The 13,951-nt window shown below is 29.5% G+C and overlaps 1 pseudogene; it reads right to left on the bottom strand.

Annotated features, from left to right (window-relative positions):
* Positions 1-5,150: 5,150 nt before the first annotated feature.
* Positions 5,151-6,934, bottom strand: LOC118192968 (alpha-galactosidase A pseudogene; annotated as a pseudogene).
* Between the last annotated feature and the right edge of the window lie 7,017 nt (positions 6,935-13,951).

Below are 13,951 nucleotides of genomic sequence, written 5' to 3'. Positions count from 1 at the left end.
GATTAAGGAACAATGCAATCTGTAACATAACTGAAATAGATAATTTTAGCCTAGCTTATACCATCCATTATACATTAAACGTGCATGTGTAAACGCATATGTAAAGGTATTATGCGCATGCATAAACGCTACGCATTCGCAGAAAGTTTGTAGCTTTGAGGCCCGCATTATAGATCATTCTGGAATATGGACGTCCGGATTAAAGACTTTGTACTGTATATGAATAAAATGTAAATATTTGTGTGAAATAAGTGAAAAATAAATTTCTTCCAACTAGTCTACATTGTGGTAATAATCTGCTAGTTCTGCTGCAAATATGCCATTTCTAAAATTTTACTTTACCATAGCATTGTTGGCAACACTTACTTATATTATAAAAAAAAAAAAAATGTATCACTTCACAAGAACTGTGTAATGTAAATGAGATTGAAGTTTAACAGGACTAGAGCAGATTATCTGTTTTGGATTTATTCATTCAAGTTAAAAATGAGATAAAATACTCTAGGTTAGCATGCCAGAACTGTGCTTAAATGAAATAAAAGTACGGGAGCTTTGACAGATCACCTATCTGGAATGGATGGCTTCATTATACATATTGTCTTTTATTTGTTTTTGCAGTGTTGCTGTACTCAGAATTGTAGTCAGATGTATGGAAGATTGAAAAGAAGGTCTGTATTACAAGGCAGCTTGGTCTTGATTTCTGTCTCTTCTCTAATTTGCAATTGTAAAAACTAATAAAAGACACCGAGTGTGATGAAAATATCCATTCCAGCTCCAACTGAAAAAGCAGATAGTTCTTATATGAAAGCTCATGTATTTTTATTTCATCTGCATTTAAACAGGGTATTTAATCTCATTCTGGCAAACTAGAGTATTTAATCTCATTTTTAATTTCATTTTAAGTATTGGTGCCGGTTAATTTAAAAATATTTATTCATTTAAAATGATAAAAGTTATTGTATGCAATAGCCAAAAGTTTTTCTGTTTTGTTATGCTTCTTTTAAAATGGTGTAGATTCAGTTTTATTATTATTATTTTTTTATAATTCAATTCAGTTATTATTTTTTATAATTTAATTTTGCTTCTGTTCATATATTCTAATATATGCTATTATTTTGCTATATATATATTATTGATATTCAGCCTCACAATCTTACCTAAATTCATAGATGACAGCAAATACGTAGACATCCATTTTATGCATGTATTGCCAAAAATGTGTTGCAACATATATACAGATGTACCTAATTAAGTTATGAAAAAAATTAAAATATTTAAATTAGTAATATAACTCTATGAATAAATATAGATACAATAAGTTTAAGAATTACTTTTTTACATTTCTTCCTATTTTTTACTGGCTGGCTTTTTGCCATTGAAGAAACTTGCCAACCCTGGCACAACATCATGAGAATCAAAGAAAACAGTCAACTTGATTTTTGATAAAATTTAACGTTGTCTTTTTTGTATTGCTTCATTTTTTTAAACTGTTTTCTGTATTAGAAGTGTAAATCCTTGTTTCATCTTTGGTAATAATATGTTCCAAGAACTTCTTAAAGCATCTAGATCACTTGAATATATCTTTATTTTTGAGGGCGGAAAATTCTCTGTTTTTGAAAGAAAATTTTAGAAGTGATGTGTCACAAATACAAATGGTATAAGAACAGATTCATTAATATCCATAATCATTAAACAAGTTTAATAAATAACTGATTTAACTAACATGATGCTTATTGATTGCTATAGATGGTTTATTAGAGTATGAATCATTTTCAGTGACTTCACTGTCTTCCTTCAACATCTTACTCCATTTAAAAATTCTTGGTTTTGATAAAATTTTGTGTTCAAAAAATTTTTATGTTATTTAAAACAATTTTACACTAGAAGTTCCATTGCAAAAACAAAATTATTCTTTGATCAGTTACATTTGCCATTTTAAGAAATCCCCAAAGCAGAAATTCTGTATTCATTAAAAGTGAATTTATTTACAAGTGATAAAAGGATGTGAAATGTAGACGATTGCTTGATGTCAAAGTTATAAGAACTTTTGAAAAAAAATTGCACGCAAGTTTTTTGTACATGTGTAATTTAAGTGAACCACATTCTGTACTTTTTTTTTACAGTAGTATTAAATTTTATCATTGTTACAATTTTATTAATGTAAAAATTTCTGTGATGATGTAAGAAATTAATATATTAATCTATAGCTTAAAATATTAAGTTGTACAATTTTCCTAAGGTCTAATCGAGAAATGCTGAATTTTGATTTAAACTAATTTTCATTGGCAACAGATACACTTTCATGGGATGAAGGAGGAACTGTATTTAGTGCTAAAATTTTAAGCTATGGGTCTTGAATGATATCCAAGTTACCACTAATAATGTGTTTTTGGTGAAAATCTATGTAAGGAATAAACTGTGGCAATTTGCAAAGGCATTCTGCAGGATCATCTAGCTTGTGATCATTAGTCAGCAAGTTGCTTAAAGTTTTCTGAAATTAAATGCAATAACTGGTCTTATGTCATTCGTTGGGAAGAAAATTTTACATTTATTGAGAATTGAGAGAAATTGAACTGAGGCTAATGAAAATTAATTTTGAAGTAAATTTGATGTAGTGAATCATTGGCTTTAGGGAGCCTGAATTTACAAAAATTAATAACTTGGTCTCTAATGATTTGTATATCTTTGTAATGCAATAGAACATAATTGTTTAGATGTGAAAGACATTTATTATTACATTAATGAAACCATATAAGAAGCTTTTTATTAAAGTTGGGAGAATTAAATAATTTTTGAAAATGTGCAAGCAATTTAGGTACATTGAGAGTGGGTAAATATATATGTGTATATTTTTTAATGGTGAATATATTCTTCTCTTCTTCCTCTGTACATTTTAGTTCTGTAAAGCTTAAATTGTGCAAAAATGGAGTTATTGGAGTAATTTTGGTGTGCTTGTATGTAAGTATTAAGTCTATAAGAGTAAAGAGGTCTATCCTTAAGGATGTTAAGCAACTCTTGAAAAATGCTTTCTTTAGTATTACCTATGATATCCAAAATTTATTGAACTATTGCTGAAGTCATGGTGTTGAAAATGTTCTAATTTTACTGAATTAAGCAGGTTGGAGTAAGTGGCTTATTAATTTTTTTCACTGCTTCAAATCTTTTAATAAGAGCTCTATGATTATTGATTCTAAAATAAAGACAGTTTTTAGTTTGTTCTAAATATTTCAAGTGTTGCAAATAAGTATGTAAATGCAGTTAAATGTTTTTCAGAGGTACTGTTTTTTTTATAGGTCAGAAGAAGGCATAGGGTTAAATTCACAAGTTTTTTATTTCTTAGAATGATAATTAATAAATACAATGTTAGAAATACGAGCAATGATTAAAAGTAAGGAGGCAGCAAACCTACAATACAGTAAAGTTTTTGTAGAAAAATTTTATAAACTGAGAGGTTTTCCAGAGATAATTAATCGGCTTAAAGACAATAGGGTAAAAATAGCGCTAAAAATGCTGTAAATTATTCAAAGAACTAATTAAGAGGCAAGAATTATGTGCCCGAAAGGACTAAAACTTACACTGAAGCTGCATAGTTAGAAATAAACATTTATTAATAAGAAAAATAATTCAATTATCTCCAAGGAAAAGAAAGAAAAAATGTAATCTTAAATATTAGTCAAGTAAAAAAAAAAAAAATTAATATTTGCTCAATTCTTAAATAAAGGTGGAAAACGTGGATGTTGGAAGGAAAGGAACATGTGGAAAACATATAAAAGTCAATTTAAACCATTATTCTTGAAATATTTGAATAAATAATTATATCATTATATGAACTCCCACTTTTATTTCAGTGACTGGTTAGGAATCAAATAGTTTCTAAAAGCATACATTTAATTAATCATCAATTTAACAGGAATTAATTAATTATGTTAATACAATTCAACAATTTATCTGAAGTGTAACATTTGATGAAATTCCATAAAGAAGGGAGGGGAAAACTAATGCTGTGAAAATGTATTGTAAACGAGAAAAATGACCTTTTGTTCTGCACCTTCTCTAGTTTTATGATCCATTATCTTTTTTTTTTTTTCTTATATTTTTATTAGAAAATGTTTAATTATCATAAAGGAAGAATTTTCTAATAAATTAATAAATAACTATAAATATTATAGCCATTTAATAATTTATTAAAAATTTAATAAGTGATTTTATAGAAGAAGGTTTTTTATATGCATGCTTTTTTTTTTAACTCATAGTTAACCTTAGGTAAATATTTGAACTTTGTAGAGTATTTCTTTACATTACTGATGTGAAACAATGGACTGATATAAATTTTAATCTTCTTAATTATGTGCTGAAATTGGGTATATGGAAAAAAATTAGGCAAGGTTTATTTTAAATGATATTTGACAGTGTATAAATGTTAAGTATGAAGGTCTGTTTCGCCCCTTCTCCCCCCTCCCAAATAATATTCCATAAATGTTCGGAAAATCTGTGAAAAATTTCGATGAATTTTGTGAGCAAACTGCATAATTTACAAATAATAAAAGTATAGTCTACAATATATATATAAATTTTTAAAAGTAAATCATGACTGCATAAAATGCATAAGGAGATCAGTTTGTTGTATAATCTACTACCGTAGATAAGACATGAAAAGTGAAATTTATCCAAACATTAGAGTGCAAATACATTTATAGGGTGCCATGGAAAGTATTATAAATGAAAGAAGTTCTGAAGCTGAATCATATCTGCATAAAACCAATTGCAGAACATATTTTACGGTAATAATAATTTTATACTTACCTATTGCTTGTAGTGCTATAAGTTGCAAGTGTTATATCTGCTATTAATATCTAAATGCCATTTGTGCTGATCATATATACTTGTCATTGGTTTTCATTGACGAGTATAGCATGCAAAATGTGTGTTAATCTGTTTTAAATGCTGTTATGCTCATGGCCAATAGCAGACTAGAAACAAGCAAGTTTTAGAAAAGATAAAGATTACATGTAAATTTACAATTGTGCCTGTAAACCCTGCATAATTCAAGAGTGAATTGTATTGATATCTTATATTTACATGAATATCATAATTACTTATATAAATGCATAAGATAAACAAAAATAAATACCCCTCCGAACTACCTCTGATAACAGGGAAAAAATGGCAAGTTTTATTAAGGCATATTCTTGGAGCATTTATGTTAACTTCTAGTTTCATTAGCTTCAAAATTTCAACTATTTAATTCAAATTGATAACTTTATATAAATGCATATATATATAAAACCATGTCGTGTCCCCAAAGTCTGCAAGTCTGTTTCAGCATTTTATTTTAATATCAGGTATTTAATTATAAATTTTTGGACAGTTCTTATTTGATAGAAGAAGATTAGTATATCTGTAACTAAATTTGATATGATTTGTTGAGAAATTTCGTTATGACTTTCAGAATTTTACTGGAACAATTAGGGGTTGCAAAAGCAGTTCACATATTCTTAGATTTCGCAATAATCATTGTTGCACCAGATGGATTCACTGAAACTGTTAAAGTGTCTTTTGGGCAATGCACTGTTTTATCTTTGACATTAAACACATCGTAAGTAATGTAGCAGTGTGGGTTATCCAAGCCGATTGAACTCAGTATAACTGAAACCTTTTGTGGTCCACCTAAAGTATTGCGGTTGAAAAATAAGATTGCGTAAGAATACTTATAATTGTCACTTACTGGAGATATAGGTCGCATCCAGATTTCTATGTTGCTTTTACTATAAATTTGTTTTCCCATTTTTCCTAGACTATCTTGATTTACAGAAATAATTTCTATATTTTTCAGTAGATCACTGAATTCTTTTCTAATATGGCGTAAGTCATTTGACATAAGAAGGGGACTTGCCATAACTGACCATAACATGAATTGGGCCTTTGCTTCATTGTAACTGAGTCCAGAATTCCCTGCGAGTATCATATCAGGATCATTCCAGTGTCCTGGCCCTGCTACATCTACAAATGTATCTTGATTTTTTGAGTAATAATCTACAATTGATAAAATACTTTGCCATGAGTCATCAACGTCATTGAAATTTCGCCAAGTATTACAGAATGTGGCAATTTGTGTGTAATTAGGAGTTATTCCTGCTGCTTGTTGATAGAACGGCCATTCACAAGAAAATAAAATAGAACGTCCTGTTTTATTAATTGCCAAGGAATATATTGGGTATAAATCATCCATTTCTTTCGGATCGGCAAAGCAACCATCCACTTTTAACATATCTACTTCCCATTCTGCGAAAGTTGCAGCATCAATTTCATAGTATCCATAACTTCCAGGATATTGGGCGCATGTTTTAGATCCAATGTCTTGGTAAATTCCAAGTTTTAATCCTTTCGAATGTATGTAATCAGCCAATGATTTGATACCATTTGGAAATCTTGAACGATCCGGAACTAATTTTCCGTCTGTGTCTCTTTCATGTTCCATCCAGCAATCGTCAATGTTAACAAATTCGTAGCCTAGTTCCTTATATCCATCAGCAACAAGCCGATCGGCCATGTCCATGTATAATCTCTCACTAATACAGTTCGCTGGATCATTTTTGCAGTCCGTGTTACAAGTAAATCGTTCCCAAGATAACCAACCCATCGGTGGTGTCATAGCTAATCCATTATCCAATCCATCTACCACTAAAGGCAGTAAGAGTGCAAGAAAGAATACGGTACTTGCCATATCTCTTCGAAAGACAACACTGAATTTAATTTTACTCTTACTTTGTTGTTGGGAATGTCGAATAACTTTGATAAACTAAAAGAAGGGAAGTCCAATTTAGTACTTTTATGTATCTGATTTCGTATTGAAAAAATTAGTTCTTTCTAGAATATCACGAAAAATGCATGGAGCGTGAAAGATATACTACTTTTAGAAGCTTCTAAAGCCTTTTTGACAATGCTACAATTATCGTTTATTTATTTCATCATGAAAGGTAATATGATGATAAAGAGCTTAATAATATAAATATCTAGAATGATATCAATTTTTCTGTGATATCTTATGAATTGGATTTTGATAAGGGCTTTTAACATTTCAACGTTATCAGCCCACACATACTTATACTAGCAGTGAAACTAATGGAGCATAATGATAAACAAATATTAAGGGATATATTGTTTGCCCTTAATATTAAGGGATATATTTGTTATAAACAAATATTAAGGGATATATTGATTTATTTAAAAAAATTCTGGAAAATGGCCTAAATTTCCTCGAAGGTATTAATATACTGCTTTATGTATTCATTAAGCTTATTAATTAGTGAAGAAAGTGAGGTCAAAATATGTATATCGAAGTAACTGATATTATTAGGATAAAAGTAGAAACATTGAAAATGATTTTTATTATTTCATATTTACAATGGAAAATTTTTTAATAATATGTTATTGGTAAATAAGTGTACATTTTAAAAAAATATTTCCTCTGAGATAGTGCTTTTTGTAAATATATGTAAATAGTAATTAGTTATCTTTATGATTTGTAAATTGATGTATGATCACGAAATGCATTTTGTTTTTATTCTTTCATAATTTACATATTTTTATGCACTAGTTGTGGGTAGTTTGGTTTGTTAGATTATGACAAAGCATGCAGACTGTCTAAGGGCAGAGATGCCTTTGTAGAGAATTATCTAAGGAAAACTGGCTCATATCCATATTAAAACACGGAATACAATGTACCTGTTTGCCCTCGAAATCGATTTAGTTCTTGAGTAAACGTAAGTCAAATACAAGGTTGTTACTTTGCTAATTGCACCCTTTAAATTGCCATGTCTTGACAAAATTTGAGTTAATTTAAAATCTGTTAAAAATTGATCAACTTTTATTCCTTGAAAAACCATAGGGAAAAATCTTTTTGTCCATTTTGCTTCTGCTGAGGCAAGATATTCTCTGTTTTAAATACATGTAGTATCTTCTCTATAAAAGCACTTCCCGTGAAAAACTAGAAGCTAAAATCAGTGTGAAGTTTCCTAGCTAGCTTCCCTCGAGCATTAGCCTTCTCATTTCTACAGCTTCTCTTATGTACACAAACATAAGTAAAGTGAATTTCGAAATTAAGATCTTGCATTAAGGTTCAAATAAGTACATGAATTTCGACAGCAAGTTTCTCTTAGACGCTAATTTTCTATAGTTCTATTGTAGAGAGGAAAGAGAATCACTATGTATTAAACTGCACATTGATCTCAAACCAGTAAGAATTTTGAATCCATTTCACAGCGAGTTTTAAGCATAGAAATTCAGCCTGAAAAGCGGAGCACTCATTGCTAATTCTGTAATGTTTGAAATTTCTTTCATTTTTGTCTTCATAAATAACAAACGCAAAGCCAACTTTATCATTCATCTAACTTCCGTCAGTAAAACGAATTAATTAGTAATTGTCAAGAATTGCATTGGAATAGACAATAATTGGTAGCCTGAAGTAGACTAGTTTCGGACTGCTGTAACTGTGAAGTCTTTCTCCCGAACTGAACTTTTGAAAATCTCTGAAAAGTAAAGTTCTTAAAACAAAATAACATTTTTCGAGACGCTGATGCAACTTCCAGAGGAATTTCAGACGCCAGACCCTGTCGACTGGCGTTATCTAAGGAATCTAATATCTTGACTAAAATGAGTAATTTGTTGAACAGTATCTCTTGAACTCTGCTTAGGAAGAGCTAAGCAAAGTGTTACTTTATAGAAGTTAATCTCAACGTAATATACATTCCTTTGTTTTTGCAATAGTACTCGTCAAAGAGTACTCTTAACTCTGTAACGGATTAATCGATTTTTCCCCCTTAAGAATAGTCACTGCAATTGCTTTTGTCGAAAGGGAGAAAATACTCATTGTCTAAAATCGGTTAATAAGTTCAAGAAATAATCTCCGACATCTGCTCCGAACTGTTTAGAAATTCTAGATATGTATGATCTTCCTTAAGACTTTTTCCACTCTTCAACATTTGGATAATTCATGTCTACTGAAGTTAGAATTAAAAACAAAATAATTATGTTTAGAAGTTAGAATTTCGAACAGAATATAGAAATAGTGAATGAATTGACAAATCTTGATTAAGTAGAGACTCTCATCCAATCAGATTTATGTATTTAACGAAATATGTTGGTTTGTGAGCGATTACACCGAATTCAGTGGCTGTTTCCACCAGAAAGTTTTGATATTTTTCTCAGAGCGTAGTTGTGCTCATCACATGCTGTTTATCAACACACAGTGTGACAGATCACGCTCGTTATAGTAACTTATCTCATCCTACAGAAAAAGAGCGTTTTATGTAAAGATAAACATGGATATTACTTCAACGATGAATTTAGTATTTTCTCACCCGATAAGAATTTTTTTCTTATCAGTTGGAGTCTTTCAATGGAACGACGGCTGTAATGAGTGATCCAGTGATCGTTATAGCGACTTGTGTATTTGAATCCTGTATTTGAAAACACATGAATTTTTTCAGTTATAATTATTCTCATTTTCTTTCGGATCTACAAAAGAATGCAAATTGTTTTATTTTCTAATTGAAAAAAATTCGTTTTTTGGCTTGGAAAAGTGAATTTCATCGCGTATTTTAGAAAATAAACAAATGATGATAAAACATTTGTGTGGAAAAGGTATGAAAGCGTAAAAGTGTTACGAAAATAATTTGAAAAACTTTTCATATGTCTATTACTTAAGTAAAAAGAATTCATATTGTAGTAGGTAAGCCTGAACATTTCTTGTAACACATTCTGAAAGTAACTTCATTAAACTAGATCTGAAATACATTAAATTGATAAATAAATTAAATATTTCCTAAAACATTTTATAACACATTTTTTAAACTGTTATAAAATATTTTACGAAATATCGGAAAACATTCTTGCAAGAAAGCTTTCGATTTAAGAAAATTTTCTTCCAATATTTTTGTTTGAAAGCTAAGTTTCTACAGGAATTTTAAAGTCTTAATGTAAGATTTTCTAAAAAACAAGAAAGTTCCGTTTTAGAACTGTTATTTATCGAGCAAACTTAACGATTATTAAAAAATATGAATAACAGGCATGATGAAAGATTTTAGAGTATTCATAAATAAAAACAGACTTTAATTAACAATTTATCGATTATCATTTTATTACTTTCTTTTCTTATCTACCATTTGCGTTCATATATTTTGTTCCCCGTTAGTCAGGGAAATTTTTCATGCCATTTTAAATCTAAGTGATGGTTGTTTGAATAAATAGTTTAGCATATTCTACTGCACTCAGTTAAAATATGAGAAGTGTAAAAAACCAAGGTGAAGGAAAAATTTCTTATTCTTCATATAAAGTATATTGTCTTGAAGACTTGTTGTAAATGCAAGAATAATACACCAATTTAAAGTCTGATAAAATTCATTCTTGAATTTGCGTTAATGAGAATGTTAGAGCATCTGACATAAATTTATCTTTTACAAGGAGTTAAATTATTTTCTTGCATGTGGGAACGTTTTTTTTACAGGCCTTTATGTTAATCTGTACTGACTTGAAAAATTCTTTTCTCCTAGTCACTGACGTAGAATATAGATTTCAAGCCCATTTCCAATAGCATAGAAAATATGGAATGACATCGATATTCGAAAGCTTTCATTACGTATTCGAGTGTTTTTCCTCAGTCAATTAACAAGCAAACTGAATATCTTTCTTGTTAGTTGCTCTGGTTGTATTGCATTAGGAAACGCTGTAAATAGACTTTCTACCGTTATCTTTAACTGTGCTTCATTATCAATTCCGATGAAGAAAAGTATGAAGAATGGTGTTCCTTGGTGATCTAAAGAAATTGATTGTTATAGGAAGCATATAAATGCTGCTGGGCGTAGATTCCAGAGAGAAAGCAACAGTATTCTTAAAGATGTATGAATTAAGTATTTTGAGTTGCAACGTAATTATAAGGCTAAATTAGCTAATGCCAAGTTTGACTCGTGGAAAAATTTGCTCTCAACTATTAATGTTGGCTTCTTATTTTTTGTAATAAATCATAATTCTAGTCGGAACTCACCGGAGCCATGAATAAGAAGGCTGCGATACTTGTTTTATGTAATTGAATAACAATTTTAGTAGAAATTTAATCTCGAAAATTTTATTTTAACAATAAAAATATTAAAAATCGCTTATTAAATTTCAATTTATTTCTTTACGTTTTATTTAGTTTTATTATTTAATTCCTGCAATCTTTAATTATTTCAGTAAATAATAGTTAATTATCTAATAAGTATCAATTAAATTATAATTAATTACGTTCGTATTTATTTATTAATTATTGTTCAGTGAACGGGAATTTGTTTGTTCCCCTTGAAAAGTTAACTAATTTCCGATCAATGGCAATAATTACTTGCTTTTAATTTAATTTCTTTTTCCAATTGAAATTTTGTTATTCATGATTTAATTCAAGTCCCCGTAAAACATTTTTAACAATTTACATTCAAGTTACTTTAATACAATTTTCGGAATTAAACTTCCTACCTATGGGTTCACTCTTTTTAGATACTTCTACTATAATTAATATTAGGAGATAATATAATCAATTTTTTAGTAAATAAATTATTATTATCATACTTTGCAGCTATTGCACAAGTATTAGAATAACTTGTTTTCGAACTAAGTGAATTTCATTTAAAGGGGAGAAACAAACATTATGTGCCCCTCTCCCCAAGTAAGGGAAGTATAAAAATATTATTTCACCCCCAAGTTAACTTCTTATTTTTTCATACTATGGAATCATAATATAGATTAATTGGATATGACATCAAATTAAAAAAGTAATGCATTGAACAGATATTGTCTTGGTAGTTTAAATGATACCCGTTAGATTTCTTCGAATTGCTTGTGATAATTTTTGGTGTCTCATAAGACTACCATACATGTTTTCATTTGCAATGTACTGCTTCAGAAATATTAACGATACGCTGGCTACCAGTTATTATTTTTTGAATTTTAATAAGTCTGTATTTATTGTGATTCCCGAAGTCGTTTTTGAAGTGTTAAACAGCCTGACTGTATATTGGAAATACATGCTATGTAAAAAGTTTAGTTACTTTTGTAATTATTGTCGGTCTCTTGAAGTTCTGTAGAGTAATATAAGCTTGACATTTTAAATTAATTACAAAACTGTTTTCGTTTTAATCTCTAACAGTTTCATGATGGAATATAGTGATAAGTTAGTTTTAAGAATACTTTTTCATGTATGAATCCAGACTCTTCTTTCATGCATTGTGGAAAGTAAATGCAAACTAAAAAAATATCTAGATGAGTTATTGCTGATCTTTGTTCTTTACCCACAGCCGTCTACTAATCAATTGTCGTTATGAGAAAAGCTTAATTCGGCGAGATTAATTTTCTCATAAAACGAATTTATATCTCTCTGGTACAATAGCAGCGAAAAAGAAAGAACATATTACGTGGAAGAAAAAGGAAGAATTAATCTTCAAATAAGCTGGTGGGGTCATAAATCGCGCGGAAAAGGTGTAAAAAAAAAGAAGAGTGCTAAGCTATAATGGGATTATTGTCTGGTTTATGAGAGTGTAATTCATTGGCTGGGACTGGAACTTGAATTACCGAGACATCTTTGGTATGTGTTCACATTCGTAATATTTTTAATCTCCGTTCTGGAAAACCACGTTTCTGCATCTTTGGATGCTTGCATCTCTTCGGGAAAGCTTGGCAGACATTTTCTGAAACTCAAAAATCTTTTCATCATTTCAAAAGCTAAGAACAGTTTGTAATGTTTTCCGGTTTCGACGAACAACAGCGTGAATACTGGCGCATTTTTAACACCAAAATGAAATATAAGAAAATTCAATTCAGTCTTGCCGCAGCAACATTCCATCTTCATAATTTTCTAGTTAGGTTGTTATCAAGAAAATTTATTTTATATCATAAAGGAATTATGAAATCTTGAAGTTTGCGTTAACTGTGGTTGGTATTATGCAGAAGGCTTTCTTTATGAGTTTTGTTCCTTTTCATAATGTTATAAAAACATTCAAAGAATTCTTTAAATATCGCAAATTTTTATATTGTGGTTAAGAAAACTATAATGGAATTATTATCTTCTTTAATGAATGACTAATTCATTTACTGGGATTGAAACTTTAATTTCTGAGCCATTCTTTGTATGGGTATGCATTTTTAACAATTTCAATATCCATTCTGAAAAACAGTTTTTTTAACTTTACGACGATTTTATCTTTGCGGATTGAACTCGGGACATATTTCGCGCCACCTTCGCTTCAGTTTAACTGAAACTTTGAGTTCAGAATCCAGATAGAGTGAATCTGTAAAATGAAGGAGATGTAGTTGAAGAAGTAATTTAAAGTTGGAGGAGATGACTAGTATTAACCTTTAATTCTTTTCGAAAAATCAAAGAATTTGGTTTTCTCGAAATAAGGGCTTCTGAATCAGAACTTCAGTCTGCTTTTGTTGCTGAAAGCTGCAGTAAGCAGACTGAAATGAGACTTATAATATATCCTTCCAATATTTGCTTGACCTTTAAGTAAAAATATCACATACCAGCTTAGAATGAAAACTTAGAGCATGACCGCTTGGAGCAAATTGGTCCAGATCAGTGTTTCTTAGCATGTAATAGGCGTATCCTTAGGGGTACGTAAAATGATCTTTAAGAGGTACGCGTAAAAAAGATGTAATGGTAAGCATTGATAGATAGATTGAAAATTACGAGAAAAGATAAAAAAAAAAAAAAAAAACTGATGTAACAACTGCATTTCCAATCTAAATTGTATTTCATAATGAAAAATCAACATAATTGTCTCAGCGTTTCCAGCTGTACGATAAATATAATATTTATACAGTAGTTAAAACTTCATGTTCTATAATATTTCAGAGTTGATATAGTACGCACATTGTATTTCAGTTTTATGTTATCACTATGAAAACTCGGAATATTTACAAATTG

This window comes from Stegodyphus dumicola, chromosome 6 (assembly GCF_044657685.1).
Source record: "Stegodyphus dumicola isolate Sdum_Otavi_A_Nest chromosome 6, ASM4465768v1".
NCBI classification, from domain to species: Eukaryota; Metazoa; Arthropoda; class Arachnida; order Araneae; family Eresidae; genus Stegodyphus; species Stegodyphus dumicola.
Note: the sequence above shows the minus strand (reverse complement) of the source record. Positions and strands in the feature narration are given on the sequence as shown.